Raw genomic sequence first — 25,266 nt, 5'->3', positions numbered from 1 at the left:
GTTTGCACCCCTATCGTCCTCTCGCGTTTTCCCCCGCGTACGCGGGGATACGCACAGGCGCGCGTATCCGCCGACGGAAAAACAATCCCATCGTCGCGAATTAATAACAATTGCGCGCGCAAAATATCGAAATCTGAACGGACGAGTGAGCGTGCCGTTTCGGGTAGAAATGCACTCTTGCGTCTAATTTTCTAATTCGACGGGAGGAGTTCGCCAAAGTCAGTCGATAATTAGCCCGGTCAGCCGGGCGAACACGTCCAACGAGGAGCTGTCGTGCTCGCGCGAATTTTCACGTCCGCTTTCGGGCCGGAGAAGCGATCACGCGCTTTGCCTAAATTTCTTCGAGTGCAGTCTCACTCGGAACACGTGAGATCTCAGTGAAAAGGAGTGCAAATTCGTTGGGAACGGCAACGGGAGTGCTTCCGTTCGGAATCGCAGGAGCGGATGTTTAATTCAGAGTTAGAGAGTGGACTCTTGACCCACGAGTGAATGTTCCAATCGATGAGAGTGAATTTGCGCCTTTGACGGCGCAGGCATCCGACTCGCTCTTCAATTTCCAGATGAAACATTCGCTCCCGGCGCTTCAGAGCGGAGGATTCACTCTGCGCTTCGAGAGTGCAAAGTCACTGGAATTCGACTAGCCCGACCGTCGCTCCGCGCTTTTTTCAGCGCAAGTTCATTCGACGGAACTTCCGCAGCAGACGCGATCTCGAGTCTCGTCGGAACGCCTCGTCGGACGACTCGTCGTCGTTTACGTTCATTAGCTCGACAACAGAAGAGCGTCGAGGTAACCGAAACGCGCGTTCCCGCCGTCGCAGCAACGTGGGTGGTTTCTCCCCTCCCCCCTCTCTCTCTCTCTCTCCCTCGAAGCAGAGCTCGCGCTCCATGTGCCGCTTACACTGCGCGTTATATCAAGATTAATCGCGTTATTCTCCTAGCGCCGATCTGTATCTCAATCCGTTGCCCAAGACCTCCATTGTTCCCACGCGATAATTATAGCCGTCACCGTCAGCCAAGTGTCTACATTATGTCGAAACGATCCGCGCGCGATCTCTCCCCCGTAATGACTTCCGCGAAAATCCGAGCGGCGCGATATCGATACGACCACTGCGAGTCCCACCACGTGTCTCCTCCGCGTCCGCGTTCGTTTTCTCGTCACCGTCGGTCGCCGCGCTGCATATATGGAGTCATGGAGTTATTGTTTATGGTGTTATTGAGTTATGATTTTATTATCACTTGTAATAATTGATTTTGTAGTTGTTCCGTTATAAGTCTTTGGGTTATGGGGTTAGGGGGTTGTTATGTTGTATGTTTTAGCAATTTTGGCGTGACTGAACTATTGGGTGAAGGGGTTTTAGAGCTAAAGTTACCGATTTATGTGTTGTGGTTTTTCGTTACTGGGCTGTGTATTTTTCCTATGGGTTTGTAGGTTTTTAGGGTTGAATTTTTTCAAAAATCGGCTCGGACAGTCTTTTTCGTTATCTTTCAACGAGTAATTTAAAAAAAAATTTGTTTCATTTCGTTAAGTTTGGAGGTCTCTAGACCATTTTGAACAAAAATGTCAGTTTTGCCCCACTGTGCGCCGGTGAGAAACGGTCGCCGATGAATGAAGAAAAATCAGAAGCGCCTCGTTGCGTACTCGGGTACCCCGCGGAGCAGCCACGAGGTGCACCGTGTCTTTCTCCGACTAGAAATTTATCCCATGGTCCTGATCAGGGTTAACCTCATTTGGACATTAGGTTCCAATAAGGTAATACTATTCAGTCCTAGTAAGTTATGTCATGTAAGTAAGGGTCCTAGTAAGTCATGTAACGCAGTGTAGATATCAGGACCTTGGTAAGGATTCATAGTCAGATCCTTTTTGAATTACTTTATGGAATCCTTATTACGTTTCTTTTTTTTCGAATTATGGCTCCTGATTACTCGCCACGGCTGTATTGGATGATGACATTAGAAATAAGAAATGACACGCTGAAAATTCTTTCATGTCACTTCCAAATAAAAAGATATTTGCATGAAATAATATTTTAGATCGCTCGAGCATACTTGTAAAATGTTTCGGAAAAGAAACACAAAATGAATATCATAAGATCATTAAGTATCACATGGTGACAAGACATAAAGTAGTAAAGTAGTGTTAAAGAGAAAAGTTGCATGTCACGTTAATTTTACAACTATTCGTAATCTGAAGTGTTTTTTTCAATGCAAACATCTTTATATTTGGAAATGACACCCAGAAATTGTTTTGTTAAAACTTGATACTGCAAATCATATTAGGTACAATGAATAAGATCCCGACAAGGACCTGATTAACTGAACCATATTATATCGTACACTAGATTGGTACATTAAGAGGTCCTAATGTAAGGACCCAATCATTATAACCTTATAAAGGTCTTCCTTACTCATTTGTCGTTAGGACATTATAAGGACTGACTTACTTAGGATTACCTTTCATTCACTCTATTAGGTCCTTATCAATGTTAAGTGAACCTGATCAAAATTTCTAGTCGGGTCGCGGGTCCCGACGGTTACCGGCGACAGCTTCGGTCTCTCGACAGACGCGACGAGCATTCACGTTCCTGCCGCCGCTGTTGGGAGCGGCTCGACCGCGACCGCGGCCCATCCGTCGTCATCGCGGGCCCGGCGATGATTCATAAACCCCGTGAACGGGAGGGGCCCCCCGCGAGACCGCGAAGCGCCGTGACTCAGCCGCGAATCGCGAGGACGACAGAATGGCGAATGTGCCCGCGAGCGACGCACCGTTAGAAGAAAGTAAGCAAGCGGATGCAAACACTCGCGGCCTCGCAAACACGCGGAGCCGGCTCTCGAGCGGACGCTGCGAGGCATCCGCTTCGCGGAAAAGAAGAGTCCTTTGGGGATTCGATTGTCTTGCTCCCTCTTCCCCCCGCCCTCCCTCTCTCTCTCTCTCTCTCTCTCTCTTTCTCTCTTTCGTTCTTTCTTTCGTTTCTCACGTTGCTTGAATTTTTTACGACGGGCGTCTTCGAGGACGCGACCGCGCTCTCGTCTCTCTAAACAACGTTTCGCGCGCGAAACCTTCCATATGAAAAAGAAAAGAGTGCTCGAAAAGATGAGGAGGGCACTAGAGTCGAAAATGAAACGTTTGAATTCTGAAACGTTTGAAATCTCTCTTTCTCTCTCTCTCTCTCTCTCTCTCTCTCTCTCTCTCTCTCTCTCTCTCTCTCTCTCTCTCGCATGCAATTTTCTGCCATTTCGCAATTTATGCGTTTTGCGTTCTTTTGTTGCATCCGCGCAGTTAATGATATAATATATAAACTACGTACGTTTCGAAAGTATTTCACGCATATTTTTCAAAGTACTTCACACGAGTTGGTTTATGCTCAATACGGATATTTGCACGTCAGATATTAAATTCCCGTTCTTTTTCTTTCTCGCGCAATGCTTCGCTCAAACGTTTCCACTCTTAAGGGCGCGTCTTTAGGCCACAAATTCTACCGTATTTCGAGCAGGCAACTTGCAGCGACGCTTCCTTAATTTTCGCGCAGTAGTCAGAGCCTATCCTGCTTTGCTCCGCTGTGAGAGCTTCAAAGGGATTCTTTCTCCAGAATGTAAACTTTATTCCCCACCCCCGTGTTCTGTGTTTGTCGCGGCACACAGTTTCAGCCGAATTTCGCACTGACGCATTGACGACGCGTCGCGCGCTCATTGCGCGACTAATTGCGCGATATTTACAGTTTTCCGCGTACGCGGCGCGACCGATGCGAATTAATAAAGTCTCGATGCAATCATTAAGCGAGTTAAATAACGAAGCGCTCGGCATACGGCTAACAAACGACGGCGCCGGCCGACTAGTCGGCCAACTCTAACGCGCCCCCCCCCCCCTCATTAATTGGACCATAATTTCCTCCCGGTAGGAAATGGAACATAAATCGTCAGTGTGGTAACGGTTCCTTTTTCCGCCGTCCAATTAGAGGGTAGAGGAAGAGAAGAGAGAGAGAGAGAGAGAGAGAGAGAGAGAGAGAGAAAGAAAGAGAAAAAAAAAAGAGAGGAGCAGCGCTCTAACCGCCCGCCCGCTCTCTCGTGCGTACGCACGCAGGCCTGCCAACGCCGCCGCGGCGGGTTAACGCCGCTTATTATCTCGCGCTCGCACTCGCGGCCGCGAATCGCGCTTAATTCGCGTGTAACCGACGGAATGATGGCCGTTGCGCAATATCTGCCGGTTACGTTGCCGCGGAACCGAAATAGTAGCGAAACCCGCGGCCGCGTTTACAGCGCGCGGGTACCGAGCGAGCGAGCGAGCGAGCGAGCGAGAGAGAGAGAGAGAGAGAGAGGGAGAGAGAGAGGGAGAGAGAAGCCAAGAGAAAGGCGCACCAACTCGACCGCGGTTCCCACGGCTCGTTCTCTCTCTCTCTCTCTCTCTCTCTCTCTCTCTCTCTCTCTCTCTCTCTCTCTCTCTCTCTCTCTCTCTCTCTCTCTCTCTTCTGGTCAGTTTACGCACGCCGAGAGAGTCGGTCGACGAGAAGCAGAGAGCAGCCTCCCTCCCTCCCTCCCTCCCTCCCTCCCTCTCTCTCTCTCTCTCTTCTCTCTCGCAGCCGCGCGTGTCGCAGCGACACCGATCGATCGGCTCGTTTTACAGCGCCGAGCCGGGCCGATAAATTCGCGGCGAGGCGTTCTCTCGAGCGCAAGTAGGGAAACGCGTATCCGGTTTCTCCGGCTCCTCTTTGTCCTCTTCAATTAATCACGTGCGGATGCGGGGAACGGGTGGAGCGCGCGCTTTTTTTCGAGACGAGACGTGCGCCTGTGATAAGTAACGGTAACGCGCCATGTGAAACAAGACGAAGTAAAATAATATGCTTTTGAGCGAACCGTCGAGAGTTACGCGATCAAACGTCGCCGATAGACGCGTTTTCGTCGATCGTCCTGACGATCTCTCCCAGCGAGAGAGCCGCGCGATGTTTTGTCGGGCGCATAGCAGGCAGGATTCAATTACAGCTCGCGATGGGATCGCATTAGGAGGCAAGGCAGGTCGCTGAATGCAAAGCGAACGCGAGCCGGGCGGGGGACGGGAATCGCGTTTTCTACTGCGGAAACGTCACCATCCGGCGGCGGCGGCGAGCATTCACTCGTCGCCGAGTCAAAGGCACTCTCGCACGGCAGACGGCATTTTTGCCTAATCGGCCGAGCGTTTTGCGTAATATCATTGTGAGTGGATAAGGACCGTCTGTGTCTGTCCGTCGACCCCGATGCTCGCGCCCACCGCCATTTTCCTTGTTACGTCGAATTTCCTGTTCGGCTGGTAATACGTCGCGCTGCGAGATTAACCCGCTTCGAGCGCGAGCCAGCCGCTCGGTGTCTGTCGGCCGAGAGTGCGCGCGCGCGCGCGCGCGATAATTTTATGGTCATTACAGCCCTGATTTTGCCTTTCGATCCTTTTCATCCGGAGAAGTAGCTTAGTTTATTACCGCAAACATCATCTCATAAGGATTGATGAAATTATCGAGCTGTCCTTTCAGAGCAAGATCGCGCGCGCACCTTCGAGGCAAATTCTCGCTCGTCGCTCTCGAGAAACACACCCAAAAGAAAAGTAATTTCGGAACAAGCGGAATCATCTAAATTTTACAAGATTTTATTCTGATGTATGGCCTCAAGAGGATGCTTCTAAGATTAAGAGGAAAATATTATAAGCACATTATTCTTAAAGTTAGAAGGATTATATGTTATATGTATGTATAATGCAAATCTTATTGATTTTAATATAAATTTCCTCTTATACACAGATCATTTAATCTCTTCTTTTAAGAGGATTATTATTTATTCTTACTGTATTTTATTCTTGCTGGTTATACTAGTTAATTTGAAAAAATTATTATAATATATAGCGAAAAATGATATATCGTTCATGTCTGGAGGTAGAACACGACTGAACAAAAGAAGCCGACATTCAAACCGACATATTCTTCTTCATATAAGAGGGAAATTAATTGACATAAGAGGAAATCCTCTTGAAATAAGAGGAAAACAGTTAGAATAATATCTAATAAATTTTAGACGAATGCTTCACTTTAATCGCATCATCCAAAGAGAAAATCCAAAGAGCCTTTTTCTGTAAAAGGCTTCGCTTAGAATACGAGATTAATCGACGAGGAAAAATCACTTTACAAATAGAATACTTTTCTATTATGACGACAATCGACTGATCAAGATTGACGAACACTTTCCCTCGACGAGTTTCGCGACGCATTCATCCGGCGTGTGAGAGGAACTCGTGGTACAGCAATTCCCGGGAGACGCATTTCCCTGCATGAATACGCGATGCGTTGCAAGAAACGCCTCGGAGGAACGCGCGCAACCTTTGACCGGCCGACTGTGCCAGCCCGTCGAAATACAGCGCAGTCGAAGCGTTTCATCGGCCGCGTGCGACGTTACGCATGTCGCGACACGCTCGCGTGCGACTTAGCCGGAGACGTCGTCCTTGGATCGCGAGTGCGGATCTGAGGGAAAACATTGACGCACACGACTCGTTGCGCAATCGCGAAAAGGCCGCGCGTTACCCGCCGCGCCGGTCGAGAGTAATCGGGACGGAAACGCCGGGAGTTTCTTGCCGCGGGAAATCGCGAAAGTCGCGCTCTGCTGCCGGCAGCTCGCCAATTACCGCACGACGCGTAAATCGAGCGTGTATACGCTCGACGTTTAACGACTCACTTGCCGCCGCTTTATAAGACTTTATAAGACTCTCTCGCGTCGGAGACGCCTTACGACGACTCGCGCCGCGAAGAGATACGCTCGTCGCCTACGCGTGTCTCGTATCGATTTCTCGGCAACTGCGCGGGTTGCATCGAATTTAAATTTACATTCAACTATGTCGCGTGCGATGTAAATTTCGTCGGAAGGTCTCTCCTCCTCCCCTCCCCCTCTCTCTCTCTCTCTCTCTCTCTCTCTCTCTCTCTCTCTCTCTCTCTCGAGAAGCATTCATCCACCTATCCATCTCTCTCCACGCGCACCACCACACAACAGCGGCGTCCCTCGCCTTCGTTAGAATTTTATTGGCCGGACAAACTCTGCCCATACAGCGAACAAATCCGCGGGGATCGCCGCCGCCGCCGCCGCCGAATTGATTTTCCAAAATGCATCACTTGAAACCCTGCCAAGTTACGTACGCGCCGCCGCCGATATTCTCCCATATTCGAGCTTTTTTGGCGCACAATCAAGCGCGCATTCTACGACCGGGGGGACCTCACTCCGTGCACACGCACACGCGCACGCACACGCACACGCACGTGGCATTTCAATGCGAGAAAGAGAACTCGAGAGCCGAAGGGAAAGCCAGACGGCTATTTGTATACGTGCACGCGATCTCTCTCTCTCTCTCGCTCTCTTTCTCTCTCCTCACGTCTTGCCGCAAATCGCGGCAAGAACGTCGCGTAGTGATGGAGAGGGGGAGGAGGAGGGTCGCGCGATTATCCGACGAGGTCCCTTCGTCGCTCCGCAGCCTGTTTCGCGCGGCGGAACGATTATCGTCGAACGTCGCGTCGGCTGCCGCGGCAATTAGTCTCCGGCGGACGATGTTGGCGAAGGCCGACGTGGTGGACAGGTGAGCAAGCAACCAGTCAGCCTGCCAGGCACGCAGGTAGATAGGTGACGACTCCCACGCACCTGCGGGAGCTCGCCGCGCACGCCAGATAGTCTGAATGCGCGCCAGGTATACGAACCGCGCGATCCCGTCGACCTACCACGAAGCACGCATGCGCACGTGCGACCGGCGCGACCGGCTCCGGATTACTCGAGAAGACGACTGAGCCACGTCGGCCGTGCTGCTTCGTGCGCGAATAACGACGCCCTGCGAGTTTCGGCTCACAAGTAAACCTCAGAGAACGTTAGACGCCGATTTGTTTCCAATTTTTTATAGTTATTTTTTATGTCAAGATATGAAGAAATCTGCTATCATTTTTAGGTTAAATTAATTTTTTCAATTTTTTCTAAATTTTTCAAGTTTTGCACAAGTGCACTATTTTATACATATTTAAAACAATATTTCTTAAAAATATATATATATATATATTTGATTTGTTGAAACTTGCACACACATGTCGCCGATTATGAAACAGAACCATTTTGTAAAATTCAAAACGGCGGATCTAATGTGGCTGACGTCATTGTTGAAAAAGTGTTCAGTTTTACGCTGCATTCGACGTTGGGTAATCTTTCGGCTCACTATCTAGCAAACAAGCTCATTTTAACGTCAAAATCTGGTCAAAAATGAACAAGAAATGAACAAAAAAAGGATAAACAAAAAACTTCAGAAATTTCGAAAAGATTGAAAAAATTAATTTAAGCTAAAAATGATAACAGATTTCTTTTTTTTTATATGCTCATGGGTCAGAATATTTGGTACGCTTTTTTAAAAAGGCGTTGTTGTAGCATATAACAAAGACAATTTACCTACATTTGGTCAAATACAGTTTATAATCTATTGTAAAAAATTCAATATATTCTTTCTTTTAACTACGTTTCGCACAATTGTTTATGATGAACAGCTATGAAGTTCATAACAAAACTGATTGGAAATTTATTTGCTATGATAATCTTATTTCATTATATGATTTTTCGCTATACTTTATAATAATTTTTTTCAAATTAACTAGTATAACCAGTAAAGATAAATAATTCTCGTAAAAAGAGATAAAATAATCTATATACATGAAGAAATGTATATTAAAATCAATAAGGTTTGCGTTATACATTATAACGTATAATCTCTTTAACTTTAAGAATAATATGTTTATAATATTTTCCTCTTAATCTTAGAGGAATCCTCTTGAGATCATATATAAGAACCCTCTAAAATTTGGATGATTCGGTCGTTCTGAAATTACTTTCTTTTTTGGTGTTTAATTCAGACTTAACTTTTAGAGGCTACCATGGATGAAATTTCCCTGTGAATTTTTGATTTTATAAAAAAAAAAAAAAACGTAACTATACCTACAATACCAATTTTGTGTTTAATTATTCATACTATCGGTAGAAACAAATATTACAAGTACGATGAAATAGATCAGTTCTCTCGCATATACTTTGCTATAAACATAACAAGAAAAGTTAACTTGCGATGATATTTGATGGTAGCTTTTAAGGGTTAAGATGGATTTTTAAGTCATACGAGTGAATATTTTCGTCGATTTGAATCTGTTGGACGAGACACATCATACAGACTCACTTTAATTTCCAACGAAGAATTTCGAAGATGCGTGCGATTCGGGCGAGGAGAATTCACTCGATACGAGGTGAAGTCGCTCGAATTCGAGTGACTCGGTCGTCCGGTCTATTTCCCGGGTGAAACGTCGCTCGAAGAGCGACGAAATTTCGAGCGGTATGATACGCCGCTCGCGAAACGATCGAGTGATCGCGGAATCGGCAGTTTCGTCGAGAAATGTTTCGGCTGCTCGAGGAGAAATACAAAAGCCGCGCACTGGTCGTGCGTATATCCTTTTCAACCGCCACGAAGCCGTCGCCGGTAACAAAGAGGTCTCGCGTATCGTCTCCGCCGCGGTCTTTACGCGGAATAATAAAAGCCGACGACCGCAGCGCGAGGGAGAAAGACCACTTCGCCCGCTACCAAGAACGATATCATGAGCCGGGATGAAAAGGGCCGGCCGATTTATAGCGGCCCCCCGTGGAAACGAAGATAATCCAGCGGATGACAACTCTCTACGCGAATCACACCGCCCGCCGCCTCCGCCGTGCTCGTCGACGTCGTCTCGGGAGACCCGCCGATGTGTTCTACCTGCGGCCACCGCGCCTCGCCACGACCCTTCTAAATCCCGGGAATTTGTCGCGAATTATCCGTACACGCGCGCGGAGACAATTTCGCCACGATGTCCCGCGTGTCGCGGCGACGCGACACGCTCTTGGCGAAAGGGAGATGTATGAGCTATACATCCAAAAAAGAGGATTCTATTTGTAAAGTGATCTTTCCCATATCTCTCATATTATACCATGTATATAAGCGAAGCCTTTTGCAGAAAAAAGATTCCTCTTTCGAAAGCGATTAAACTGAACCACTCATCTAAAATTTATTAGATATTATTCCAACTATTTTCCTCTTGTATCAGGAGGATTTCCTCTTGTATCAATTAATTCTCTTCTTATATGAAAAATACAATTTATAATCTATTACAAGAAGTTGAATAATATATTCTTCTTTTTTAATTGCGTTTCATACAATTGGTTATGATGAACATCTTTGTAGCTATGAAGTCCGTGATAAAACTTTTTAGAAATTTATTTGTTACGACAATGTTATTTTATTCGTGCCTACTTATTATAGAACTGGAGCCGAAATATATATATATATATGTATTACTTTTCGCTATACATTATCATAATTTTTACAAATTAATTAATATAACCAGTAAGAATAAAGTACAGTAAGAATAAATAACCCTTTTAAAAAAAATTAAATAGTCTGTGTATAAGAGGAAATTTCTATTAAAATCAATAAGATTTGCATTATGTACATATAACATCTAATCCCTCTAACTTTAAGAATAATGTGTTTATAATATTTTCCTCTTAATCTTGGAGAAATCCTCTTGAGGCCATATATAAACCTTTAAGAATAAAAACCTTTAAAATTGAGATGATTCCGCTTGTTCTGAAATTACTTTTTTCTGGCTACACGTGGAGAAAAATTGAACGTCGAACGAAACGATTTTCTGCTGAGATGCAAACGACTTGCAGCGATTCCGGCTCAAGTTATAAATTATTATTAGCAAAAAGGGGGGAGGCGAAAGATTCTGGTATCGCTTCGAATTTCTTAATCGTTCACAAAAAGATTCACTCATTCAACATTTTTCTATCCGTGCGTAATACGAAAACGTAATAGAAATATAAAAACAATAATATAAAACAATAATATAAAACAATATAGCTGAAACTCCAACGAAACAAACCACCACGATTGATTTGTCAAACTGCTCTTCGACGTCGTCGATCGCATTCAAATCGCGGTACGACACGCGCTGCATTATTCCCCTAAGAAGGACATGTCTGATCCGCCGCGACCCGTGGATTCTACTCTTATCGCGGGAAAGATATTCTCGAAAGTGAGCACGCGCGCAACGCCATTGTCCCCGACATACACTCGTGCTCCGGATACTCTCGACGAGGGTGGGAACCAAGATATATCCGCGCCGGCTCCCCGGATTCTGTCCGATCCCAACGACCTGGCCGGTGTTCCGGGGATCAAACGCCATATTTCTCCATCGGCCAGTCAATATATTCCCCATAATCGCCGGCCAACGGCGGCGCGACAGTTCGTTTACGCCACCGAGATTAGAATTCCGACTCGCTCCCGAAGAGCCCGACACAAGAGCGACTCGTAACCGCTCATAACCGAACCGAAAACGACGTTGACGAGAGGGAGACAGAGGAGGAGAGAGACAGAAAGAGAGAGAGAGAGAGAGAGAGAGAGAGAGAGAGAATTATTTATTTACGTTCGGGGGTTGAGAATCCCATTGAGAGATTACAGCAGTTACAAATATAATCTCGAGGCTCTTACCTTAGAAATAAAGAAATGTAGAAAATGAAGAAAGATAAAAATAAAGAAAAGTAAGAGTCTACGAGTTATGCATATCGTTGCAGCGAAAATACACCCATCCACCTGTGGTGTCTAAATTATATTAAATTATATTAAATTAAACTAACTGAGAGAGAGAGAGAGAGGGGGGGGAGGGGAGAGCAGGACGCCGTGGAATTTCAAAGAGCCTTCTCGCGACCCGCGTCTTTCCTATACGCTCTCGACTTTACACATGCTCGCACCGCCAACGGCGTGTTTATCAAGCACCCTGTACGTAAACATGGTACTACGTGACGTTACGGTGGGACTTTATGTATTGACTCGGCGGACGGGATAGAGCAGTGGCCACCTCGGTTTATGGTCGCGTTCAGCGCGAGGTTACATTTGCTCGATCTTCGAGTTTGTTCGTCCGATACGAGACTGGCTTGCAGCATCGATGCGAGGATACGTTCGCGCGCAACGGGTTGTTATCTCAGGCGGCTCTTGTTACGAGCCGTTGGACGGTGACAATGACGATCGTCGCTCGCATTACGTGAGGATTGAGATAACACACACACACACACACACACACACACACACACCGCGAGAGACCCCCTACGTGACCGGGAGGGAACCGAAATCGGCCAAAATCGGCCGGGGATCTGAAAATTGCGTCGATTTCGTCGTGCGAAAGCCGCGATCGAGCCAAGGTGAATGAAAAAATCAGCAATCCGCCGTGGAAACCAAAAGGAAAATTCCGCGGAGAGAATCAACAGCCTGTCAACTCGCCGTGTAGAAGCCTGGGATCGAGTTCGTACCGCCGAATCCGCGTTGTTCCGACTGATGTCTTTTAGAGATTCTCGTAGAGACGCTGACGATTCACCGTCGATAGCGTCCCATGAAATTCAAGTTGAGGATGAAGTTGAGGATCCGGACGCTTGGATGGCGCGCGTAAGTCCGTCGCTTCGGTCGCGCAGCCGCGCGACGACGCTCGCGTCGCGGCCGCCGCAGTTTCGTTAATCTCTCGTAAGAGTTAATTACCGAGAGACTAGCAATTTCTCTCTCGTCGCGCGCGAGATAGAGAAAGAGGGAGGGAGGGAGGGAGAGAGCCGTCTAAATCTCGGCTGCGAAGTAGCAGCCGCCTAATTGGTAATTAGTAAAGAAGGGCGAGACCCCGTCGTGCGCCGGAGAAGCCGGGGTGGTTTATGGCCGCTCTCGCGTAATGTTTCTCGATTAGGACAAGTAAATGTCTTAATCGCAAAATATACACGCTGTCCCCTCTCTCCCCGTGTTTTCTCGTGCTCTCGTGCGAGCGTGTCACCGATCCCTCTTCTCGTTTCGCCCGTCGCGCACTTTCGAGCGGCGAAGTCGAGTTATCCTCGGAGTGGCAAACATATTCGTTTATCATCTAGCCGCTCGCTCTCGCACGTGAACCGCATTCATTCCTTCTCCTCGCGAGCCCCTAATTATTTCGAGCAACGTAATCGTTTCACGCGAGATGCCAACGCGAAGCATCACGTGGAAACGCACGGACAATGCCGACAGCCGAGCCGAATGCAATCTCCGTCGCGCGGAAATATCGCGACGGCAATTGGAAAAAAGAGGCGCAATGGGGAGGGAGGGAATCTCTCCCTTTTCTTCTTTTCTTCCCTTCTTTCTCTCTCTTTCTTTCCCTCCTCGTCGCTCGCTCTCTCGCTTTCTCCCTCACGACGGCAGAAGAAAACTTTTCAAAAGAAATACCTGCGCCATTTCGCTCGTCTTGGCCGACAATAGGCGCCGACCGACCGAGCGACCGAGCGACCGACCGACCGACCGACCGACCTCCGCCATCATTCACTGTTTCTATCTCCGCGGTTCACCGAGGACTTTTGTTTCGCGAGCGAAAATGGGTGATAATAACTGCGCCCGGCCGGGACGGGCGAAAAAACGCTCTCGCTCCGCGGAGCTCTCGCTATATAAAATTACGGATTTCCCTCAAAGCCCCCTTTAACTCGACCGTTCCTCCCGCCTTCCCCCCGCCCCGCCCCTCCTCCCCCTGCTTCTCCCGCTCTTACCGCAATACTTTTGTTTCTGTTGCCTCTTCTCTTTGTTCGTTTAAATAAGTACGTCGACAGACGCGCATTGTGTGCCACAGAGAGAGTCGTCGTCGTCGTCGTCGTCGTCGTCGTCGTCGTCGTCGTCGTCGTCGTCGTCGTCGTCGTCGTTGTCGTTGTCGTTGTCGTCTTCGCCGTTTCCAGCACGCGCACGTTTTGCAGCTCCCGACGACCTCAAATACACGCGGTACGGCGCGTGTCGCGCTGCTCTACGACAGCTCATTAATATTCATACGCCACGATACGCTTGCGTTAACTAACCGCGATCGTTGCAAGTTTATTAACGCCTCCCACACTTTCCACGTCTCTCTACGTGGGTTTTTCCCGCGGTCGGACAAAAGAAAAAGTACGCGCGAGAGCCGGCCGCGCTTTGACGGCGACGGCTGATCGTCGCAAGGTTAATTATCAATCTCAAGTCGTCTCGGTCATTCTCTCAAACGAGCTGACGAGTAGACCTCGGGGAACGTCAGACACCGATTTGTGTCCAATTTTTTATAGTTAATTTTAATGTCAAAATATAAAGAAATCTGTTATCATTTTTAGCTTAAATTAATTTTTTCAATCTTTTCGAAATTTCTGAAGTTTTTTGTTCATTCTTTTCTTTTTTGTTCATCTCTTGTTCATTTTTGACCAGATTTTGACGTTAAAATGAGCTTGTTTGCTAGATAGTGAGCCGAAAGATTACCCAACGTCGAATGCAGCGTAAAACTGAACACTTTTTCAACAATGACGTCAGCTACATTAGATCCGCCGTTTTGAATTTTACAAAATGGTTCTGATTCATAACCGGCGACATGTGTGTGCAAGTTTCAACAAATCAAATATATATATATATATATATTTTTAAGAAATATTGTTTTAAATATGTATAAAATAGTGTACTTGTGCAAAACCTGAAAAATTTCGAAAGAATTGGAAAAAAATTAATTTAAGCTAGAAATGACAACAGATTTCTTCATATTTCGACATAAAAGTAACTATAAAAAATTGGAAACAAATCGGCGTCTGACGGCGTCCCCGAGGTTTACTTGTGCGATTCCGCGAGAGGAGAAAACGCTCGACGGCCAGCGGACGACCGGCGGAGCCGTCAACGCGTGCTTCCGCCGCGCGACTTACGCACAATCGCCGTCGTTCGTCGTCGATCCTCGATTCTTCGCGAACACCGCGCTGCGCCGCGCCGGCGGCGACGGCAACACCTGCGCGCTCGATCCCGCGTCGATATTTCCAAGTTCATTAACACGTCCCACGTGACGCGACTCACAACAACGACTCGCAACAAGCGCACGTAGGCTGGCAGACGCTGGGCGTTGTCTAGATCTCGCGATATCTCAGCCACCTCCCGCGAGAGCGGAGCGTTTAACGAACGCACGCTTGAGTGCAAAAACAACCAGGGAATACCGACGATGACGACGACGACGACGACGTCGTCGTCGTCGTCGTCACTCGTGGTCGCGTCGGTGTTGCGCGTCGCTCTCTCCGTGAGAGGCTTTTTTCGCGAGTAATAGTTTCCTCCTGCGTCTCTCTACTGCATCCGCTCGCTCGTTCCGCGAGACGCCGTAATCGTAAATCGCGGCCGCGGGCTTCCAAGGCCATTCTAATTGGAAGCTCTCTCGCAGTGCCACAGGCCGAGAGAGCTTCCCGGAAGGATCGGCGACGTACCAAATCTCCGAGAGAAGAGGGAGGGAGGGAGGGAGAGAGAGAGAGAGAGAGAGAGAGAGAGAGAGAGAGAGAGAGAGAGGCAAAAAGAGAGGGAGAGGAAAAGACCGTCGCAGAGGCCGCGCGCGTTGTTAATTTAATAGCCAGGGAGAGATTCGCCGAGTCGGAGCGACGGAGGAGCTCCTCCTCTTTACGCCCCTTTAACGCGCGCGCGCGCTCGGTGAAATTTATATTGCGGAAAATTTGCGGAAGTCGCGCGGAGCGACGAACAAACCGCGTGGCGGGCAACGATCGTTTACGGGAAGAAGAGAGACGGACATGAGAAATAAAAGAGCGCGAGGAGAGGAGACGCAAAGACGAATCAGCGATTGCTCCGCTGCGAGGTAAGTCGCGGCGCAAACGCCGATGGTGTTCGCTCCGGGCGATCTGCATTGTAACGGTCGCAACAGGCTCCGGAAGTCGGGGGAGGGGGGGGGGGAATGCCGAGTTTTTCAATTTCACGCGCCGCGTAACGCGCGGGACGCTCGAAGAGTCGTCGTCGTCGTCGTCGTCGTCGTCGTCGTCGTCGTCGATCGACTCGGGCCGAACTTGGCTTTAATTAAAGGCACAGCGCGTCGGTAATTTCGGCGGAGGCGAATTAGGGGCCGAGGAAGGGAAGAAAAGAAAGAAATCGACTAGCCGGGCCGTCGCTGCGTGTTTATTTGGCGCGGGGCAGATGGAGATAACGGGTGAGTTGCGGAAATAATTCACTTCCGCGATAATTTTCGCGAGCGATAACGCGGTCACGGGAAGTTCTTCTTAAGCGGAAGGAGCGAGCCACGCCGGATATACGCGGGCCGGGCCACGCGAAGGCGAGGTGGTTGGAGGTGGTCGCGCTTTCTACACGATGTAGATTTGCATGGCGAACCGCGAATTTCTGCGGCCGTCTCTCCTTCTTCCTCTTCTTCTTCTCCTCCCTCTCTTTCGCCGCCTCGCACGCGCCGGTAGTTCGACGAAATTGAATTTTCGACGCCTAGACGTCGAATAAAATTTATACCGCCAACCTCCCCCCGGCCTCCCCACCACTCTGCGATAAAATGTACACCGCGGCGGCTTAATATTATGCATACGGGGTGTCTGTGTAAACGCCGCTATAAAATTTGAATACTTATTTGCATTTTCGCGACAGGAGAGAGCGGAGAGGGGGGGGGGGGGCGCGAAGCTCGGTCGTCGCTGCGACACGCCAGGATTGCGTCTCGGGCAGACATTCAGGAAGACAAAAAAAATACGAGTACCCGCGACGAAGAGAATCGTTTTCGAGGAGCACGTGCGCGCGCGCCAATGCATTTGGCCGCCGCGGAGAAATGCGCGAGATGTCCGCGCGCTGCTCACCCTCTATTTTTTCCCGGACCCCTCCCCGGACCCGATAATGACGCGCAATTACAGTCGCCGCGCGTGGCTGTTTTCCGCCGGTGAAAAAGCACGGGGAATAAATTAGCATGTAAAACCTCCGGTGATCCCCCCTCCCCCGCAGGGCGTTCGTTCTCATTCGACCGCGTAATATTCATCGTCAGGCACGATCACGGTTAAAACTTCCCCCGCTCGCCCCACGACCCTTGGCCCACTCTCCTCCGAGCGTAATCCCACTCCATTGTTCGTGAAACTGCTCGCAGTCGCCGCCGCCGCCGCCGCCGCGGCGGCGGTCATTCCTGGCCGGTCATTCGAGGTCGATTTTCGAGCGGAAGCCGAACCTGACCATCGGCTCGAACGACCTGGCCGGATCGCTCGCGCTTTGTTGCCGGTTTAGAAAATCGGAAGGGAAGGCATTGCGCGCGTATGTTAATCGGGAACGACGTTGCGAAACGGAGGCAAGAGAGAGAAAGAGAAAGAGAGAGGGAGGAAGGGGGAAACTCAGCGAGAGGAAATGAGACTGGCAGGTAGAAGGTGCGACGGAGAGGAGAGAACGGGAGGAGTGAGAGAGAGAGAGAGAAGCGTAGTTGAGATAGAGAATCGTTGCTATGCGGGCTGGAATATCGAGTGGTTCTAACGTAATTGCGGCGGCTAAAGGTCCCGGGAGAGATAGGATATGTGCCCGCACGGGATAGACGCGATGCGTTTGACGTGAACGTAATTAACACTCGAGGAAACCTTATCGGCGGCGCGCGCGCGCGCTTTGGCAGTCGCGTGTTCGCCATGCAATAACGCTCGGCGCTCGAAAGCGATCGACAAAAAAGAGAGAAAGAGACACGGAGGGGAGATGAAAAAGATCGTTACTCGTAGCCGGAGAAGAGAAATCTCGTTTTCGCGTCGGCGCGTCAGTACTGTCCTTGAAAAAGAGGAAAAAAAAAGATCAACGTCGACGCTTTCCGATCGGGCGGGCGCGTCGGCGGAGTTCGATGAATCGCGCAAAAATTCGCCCCGCGTCATAACTGTTTTCTGCGGGGGAACCGATCGACAGAGGCCGAGCGGAGGAGGATAATAATTATTCCGGCAAAGTTTGGTCTTATCTCTTGTCTCGGGGTGGCGGTCGCTTCTCGGCGAAACTTCGACGACCATTATTCCGACAGAATGTAAATCCGATACAAACTGCGGTGCAGTTCCCACCCCCGTAGCCATCTTAATCCAAACCAAGAAGTCCTTCCAGTCGGAGACGATAGGATAGGATCGGGGATGGAAACGGTAGTAAGTTAAGAAGCTTGACAAGCAGGCAGCGGCAGCGAACGCTCTCGTTCGCTCGCTCGCGCGCGTTATCAAGCTTCGATAATATTAAGAAAAACGAAGATCAGAAAACCGATGGCGCGCGGCGACGACAGGTGAACAGGTGAAGAGATTGCGAGAGTTGTTGTCGGGTTTATAGCAGCGAAGTTCTTCCACGTTCCATTCGCGACCAACGCGGGCGTAATCTTAATCATCGAGATTCAATGTTTCTTAAGGGGGAATTACATGTGGAGCAGACAATTTTCAAGGCTATTTTTATGAATTGTTTTGATAGAAGCGGTAGAATCAATGGACTTGACATTTTCACAGTGTATTCATTAATGTTCAAAGTATAAAATAAATTTGTTACTATCTGTGTGGAAAGTATACACACATGAAACTTGAAACGCGTTTATCTAGAAACCACCATTTTTCTTCAAATGCGTCGACACGCAAAAACTACTGAATAACTTGCAATTTTTACACAATATACAGCAGACATGTAGCTTTCGCGCGCGCCCCTACCTCGAACGCAGTTATATTTTATTTCATCCATTTTTTTTAAACGTGATTACAAGTTGAAAAAAGTTTCATTTCCGACACCTTTGTTTGTACAGCCGTTATTTTTCCAAACTTGGCTTCACTGCCTTCATTTTGCTGCGGGTTATAATAGCAACCGTATATTTTTAAAATCATTCTCATTTTTTGGTTTCAGAGTAGTGAGAGGCCCGGAATTATGTCTACAGTGAATATAGAGCTCGCAAACGAATGACTGTATTTTTATCTACACAGTTAAAAACACTTCGTACTTTTGTTAAAATTATTTGTGTGCAGAAAGCTTTGTGTTAAATTTTTTGACACAGTCGTGTGTTAATTTAACATATCTTGTGTAAATTAAGATTATCTATTTTCAAGTGTTAAAATGGCATTTCCAAGTATTAAAATAACACAATTTATATGTAAATGCATGAATTCTTGCTATGACGTGTTTTATATGTTGAAGTCAACACCCAAAATCTGTTACTTTCCTTTATAATTATAATAGTTATCATGTGTTAAATGTGTAATGTTAACATTTCTGGTATATGAAGATTGGATTTTTAACATATAAATTATGTCAATCTAACATTTTCGTTTCATTAAATCATAGATCATTACTTTTCCCAAATGTTGAGGTAACATTCATTGTATGTCAATTTAACACAAACTGTGATTCTTAACGGCATTCAAATGTTAAATTTTTGTGTTAATTTTTTACATATTATGTGTGTTATTTTTTAACATATTTGCAGTATGTTAAATTAACACATAAATGAGAGTGGATGATTTGAGACACATGCAATATGTTAAATTTAACACATCATTTCTTACAGTATATAATTACAAATTGGATCGGTTCTTGTGACCCAATAAAATTTATTTTATACTTTAAACATTAATAAATACACTGTGAAAAATTTCAAGTTCACTGATCTTACGGTTTCTGTTAAAAAAATTCGTAAAAATAGCCATGAAAACGCTCTTCCGCATGTAATTCCCCCTAAAAGGCGCGCTGTCTCTTATCGACGGAGACTTCCGAATCGGGTTTTATCTTCGCTTCGGCTGGCTGCACGATAAATCGCAGGCCGACAGTCAACATTCAGAGAGATCGTCGGCTTGTAACAAGCATCTTCGCTCCCGAATGAACACACAACTCGGTGTTTGCCGGCGCCCGATGAATCACGATGGGTTGTTGATCTTCTTGCTCGCGAGGGAGACCTTCGCGATTGACCAGGATGGATCTTGCGCTCGTCCGAGAAACGAGGACCTCTCGTTAGAGAGAGGGAAAGAGAGGCGCGTCTACCTCCGCACTTTTCAGGCCGATTACCGCGATCGATTACGCTGATTCGGCGGCGCACACTTGACAATTACGTGAGACTTCACGGGACGTTCATTTTCCGCGTTGTAAATCGCGCGAGCGAGAGCGAGAGATTCAATCGCGCACACTGGTTGCGTTCAAAATCGACGCGATGCGAGAACTCTCCCCGCTCTCACTCGTTCATTAAATAATTAGACATAAATCAGCGTCCGGCCGGCAAAACCGTGCGGAACGAACCAATTTCCATTTAACGCGAAACACCGCTCGCTCGCTCGCTCGCGTTTCCACTCGGAGATTACGCTGCCGCATGGCCGCTGGCTAATGGGAGATTACGCGAAGCGGCACGCTTAATGGAAAGCGCGCCCCTGCGTCTTGCTTTCCGCCGCGCGCGATTACGGCTTTACGTTCCTCGAACGACGGCCGACCGATGTGTCGAGCGTCGTGGCTGTTTCACCGGTCGTTTCTCATTGTTATCGCGAGAGACAAAGAATCGCGAGAATCGGGCCGGGCCGCTTCGCGGCGCTCGAATTCGAGCGCTTCTCGCCGAGAGCTCATTTGGATTCGCGTAGGACGCGACTGTGGAGCAACTTCTCCCGAAGGAAAAGGACTCATCGGTCTCATCGGGAAAACTGCGAGCGCCTGAACGGCGTGAAAAGCGAGAGAGAGAGAGAGAGAGAGAGAGAAAAAGGGAGAATAACTTGCCGCGGAAGGTTCGACGTCGGAGCCGGCGCTCCGCTTATGGAAATAAGTAGAACGAGTGCAATTCGGTCGGATAGCGTAGTTTTGCATCGAATCGTTCGTGAGTGTTCTCTCGTCGACGATGCGCCGTTACACGCGCTCGGCGCATGACGAGAGAAGAAAGAAAGCGGGGCTCTCGCGGTGAAAAAGAAAGTAAAGAAGGAAGGAAGGATCTACTCGGCAATCGGCGAGGATGAAGTTCGATGGGAGGCCGCTGCTCCCTCCTGCATCTCGCTTAGATGCGTTCGCACGGCTGCCGTGGCAATCGATATCGCCCCGACCAACCCCTACGAAGACCTGGACCGTATCGAATCAATCCCCTTGAGAGTTACAGCGCGCTCGCTCACTCGCTCTTTCGTTTCCAGGCGACGTCTCTCCCCGCGCGCGCGTCCGCGTCCACGTACACGTCCCGTTCCACGAGGGGGTCCGTTCTGCATCCACGCGTTACCAGGATACGTCCACTAACTAACCTACCCTCTTTTTCACTGCGTGAAAGCCACCCTCGACACGACACGTGACGTGACGTCGCGTCGCGTCGCGTCGCGTCGCGTCTCGCCAGCCCGAATCATCATCTCGCAATAACGCGCGATAACGCGCGGCGAATTCTCGTGCCGTGAGTCGCGATAATATTCAATTTTAATTCAATAATGCTCGCGCGTATATCATTTTGCGCTTTGCGAAAGTGTACACCACGTGGGCGAAGAATTGATGATCTGCTTGTGTTATTTTTTAATGATGGAACAATATATGTAGCTGTTTATGAAGTAAAATGATACAAGGAAATATCGTGTCTACAAGATAGAGCAAAAAAAAATATGGCGACTGTAGATGCATATTCGATATCGAAAATTGAAAATTGTGTCCCTCGCACTGATCTGAGAATGGCAAATTAATTTAAACGCGTCCGTCGGATCGCCCCGTCGTTACATCAGTCAGAAAGAACAGTGCGCCTTCCTCGCAAATTAGTCGTCCCTTCCGCGTAGCGGACATTATTGTTAATTCGTAAACGAGACTCGTAACGAGAGATCGTTGGTATGCCGGGTCTTCCTTCGGGTAGCGACAATATCAACGACCAGAAGGGTGCGTCGCGAGGGAAGGAAAGAGAGGGAGAGAAGAGGGACGTTTTAATTTTGCACGCGACGACAAATTGCGTCCCTCGTTATTTGAGGTGGCAGCGCGCTTCTCCGACATCTGTGCATTAGACAGCAAGCGTGCTTCCCGTCACGTCGTCTTCCCACTATTACTTGAGCGCATCGGCATTAGCTTGCTTAACTACGGATTTTGTCAAGTTTGCGTACGGAATGCTCGAGAATTTTCCGTCGGAGATATATAATCCCTTTCTCTCTCTCTCTCTCTCTCTCTCTCTCTCTCTCTCTCTCTCTCTCTCTCTCTCTCTCTCTCTCTCTGTCGCTGTTTCCAAGTATCATACATCGCCCGAAATAATTAAGGAATCGCACTGAATGAAGCTGAGCAACTGGAAGCAAATGTACCAGCGACTCTAGCTGAGAAAATTATAAATATCGCGAATCAACATTGTATTGCACCCTTGTACGTAAAATGGGTCTGCTATCTATAAATAAATTAGTAATAATAATAATAATAATGATAAATATATTTTCCGGTAAAAGTTTTATGATACTCTCAATATGTCTGATAACATTGCTCTTAAATTTTTCAAACTTGATGTTAAAATACGACATATTTAAAAATCTGATTGTAGTTGTATAAAAGCAGCGAGTGTCGTATAAAAAATGTAACAAACTATAAAAGACCTCTAAAAAAAGGCATGAGCCTTATTTATCACTACACACACACACACACACACACACACACACGAAGCTCGTAAATATCGGCCGAGACACACGTCTCTTTGTATATGAGAGAGGCAAGGTTTCGTTACTTTAGATATTTACTGAATGACGTAGGCACTCGAAGGAGCGGTCGCCTAACTGCTTTGAGCAACGTCGTTGCGCCACGCGTTCATATAAATTTTCCATCCGCGAGAAAACGCTTTCGCGAAAGGGCGAGTGAATAAGAGATGATTCCATCGGGCGGATCCGAGAGCGGGGGTGCTCTTCACCTTCGATCAATTCTCGACAATACATCTTTCGCGAAAGATATTAACCTCGAGGAAAATAGAATTCTCTCTCTCTCTCTCTCTCTCTCTCTCTCTCTCTCTCTCTCTCTCTCTCTCTCTCTCCCTCCCTCTCTCTCTCTCTCTCTCTCTCTCTCTTCAGATATCGCCACGAGATATACGCGAGATATTATACGGATATTACGCACAAGATAAATTATATACATATATGTGTATACCATATGTATACTCGCTCACATATCGTAGTAAAAAATTATTCTCTATACATACATATACGTGCACAGGATATTTTTTTATTACGAGACGAGCGGACCATTATCTAACAATAGCCCTAACGATCCATTCACCGACACGCAACCTCAATCCTCCTCAACTATTCCACCGCGCGGTGGTTCGCGAAGACGCGTGGTATCGGCAAGACGCAGCGATGACCGCTCGCGAATACAGAATGCATTCCAAACAATGCGCAGACCCGATGCACAATGCGCAATGCGCAGCAAGGATGTCAATCGGAGCTGGATATACCGCAATCGGGGGCGAAGGAAGAGGCGGAGTACGGGGGCGATGGAGGAGGGAAAAGGCGTTGTGCGGTGTGCCTGTATGCCTATGCCTGCTGCACATACATGATGCACAGGGCACGGGGTCGCCCGAGAGAATGCAAACGTGTCCGGGACAATGTCGTAGGGCGCATACAATGTCGAAGGCGGAGTAACGGGGGTGCTTGGATTATTCGCCGAGCGACGACTACGCGAGTATCTCGGGGCGCTGTTAAAAGGGAGGTAATTAGTAACCGCGTACGAGAGGAGCGAGAGAGGAAGAGGAGGAGGAGGAGGAGGAGGAGAAGGAAGACGTGTGTTAAATTTACCTCATCTTGCGCTGCTCGCGAATACCGTGCGCGTTAAACTGAGAGAATAAGCTGAAAAATGTTCCCCCGTTCCGCGATGAACATACGTGACGTTTATTCGCCGCGTGTGGATGCATGAATATCGATTAGTGGCGCTTGAGCACTCGCTCGATGCGGCTTTTCCGTCCATTTTTCCGAATCCGAACTGATATCAACGATACTTGTTCTTTTTCTTTTCCTTTTTACTCGATACTCGTATCAAGATATTTACATAAAGAGACGCTGGGAATTATTTCTCGCCAAAATTAATTCTCTGTGATTGAACTGATATCGTGAACATTTTCACCTCTCTTAAAGCTGGTGAAAAGAACGAGAGCGCGCTCGTCTCGAGATTTCCATATAAAAGAAAAAAAATTGAGGTATTCCTCGCGAATCGCGAGCGATTACGTCGGCCGTTTCCCTCACAGCGAAGAGGCACGCAACGGCGAAGTCTGCGTCGCGAAAAATCCGAGGAGAAGGAGCGAATTTACGATGTCTTTGAGCAGCGTTGTTATCGTCGCTTCGATAACCGTGCTTTATTGTCCCGCTCGGCATATTCAACGAACGGTTAAATCAATTCGTTACCGTACCGAGCCGATAAGGATATAAACCCGCGGAGAACTTACTAGCTGGAATGTTCAAACGGACCTCTGTCCAACCAGCCGCGCAATTTTAATAAGCATCGCGCATAATGAGCCTAATATCATTATAGAGCGTTCATTACTGCATAACGAAGGCATTAGAGTGCGCTTAGCAGCTCCGAAGTTTTCGCAGCCAGGCACGCGTCTGAATTCGCTTCTCGAGGAGCTTCTTGCGCGGGAAAGCGTCGTCGCGACTCCGATCGATCGATCGATCGATCGATCGATCGATCGATCGTCCGCGCGAAGTACTGTCGCGATCAGAGGAACTTGATCGCGGAGGCGAAAGCAGCCGCAAAGTGCGAAAACTTGCGACACCGATGGCCACTGCCGATCAATACGATAAATCGTAGAAAGAGGAGAGACCATCGAGACTAATTTTCCGCTGACGCGACTGTAACCGGCGATGTTGACATTCACGCGCCATGGGAAGCACGACGCGCCATGGGAAAATCAGCAAAAGTTCATTTCTGCGAGCAATGCGATCGTCGAAAGCCTCCTCCGTCCGCGATTATCCCCTTTCGCGTCGTCTAATATTTTCGTGCTGAAACCTGCAGACGAATGTAAAGGGTGTCCCAAAATTCACGCGAGAAGTAATTTTGATAGAAAACACAGGTTTATAATTAAAAATTGTAAATTTTTTTATTGATTCATAAAGTATACAGTGTAGGGTAAACGGCCGCAGCGAAGAGAGTTCGTTGAATGGATTACGGAACAACAACAACAAGTGGATGCTGATTTTTCGAACAAAATCATCTTCAGCGATGAGGCTCATTTTCATCTTGATGGCTTGGTTAATCGACAAAATTGTCGCATTTGGGGAAAATCAGAAAATCCACGAGTGATTGTTGAGAAACAAATGCATCCACAACGTGTCACTGTTTGGTGCGGATTTTGGGGGCTGGAGGCATCATCGGACCATTCTTCGGAAGAAAATGCGTCTACTGGTCAGGCAATAACAGTTAATGGTGCTCGTTATCGCGACATGATAAACCAGTTTTTTGTGCCTAAATTGCAAGATACGGATGTGGACGACATGTGGTTTCAACAAGACGGTGCCGCATGCCATACAGTCCGAGAAACAATTCAATTA

This window comes from Harpegnathos saltator, unplaced genomic scaffold (assembly GCF_003227715.2).
Source record: "Harpegnathos saltator strain DR-91 unplaced genomic scaffold, Hsal_v8.6 scaffold393, whole genome shotgun sequence".
Lineage (NCBI taxonomy): Eukaryota > Metazoa > Arthropoda > Insecta > Hymenoptera > Formicidae > Harpegnathos > Harpegnathos saltator.
Note: the sequence above shows the minus strand (reverse complement) of the source record.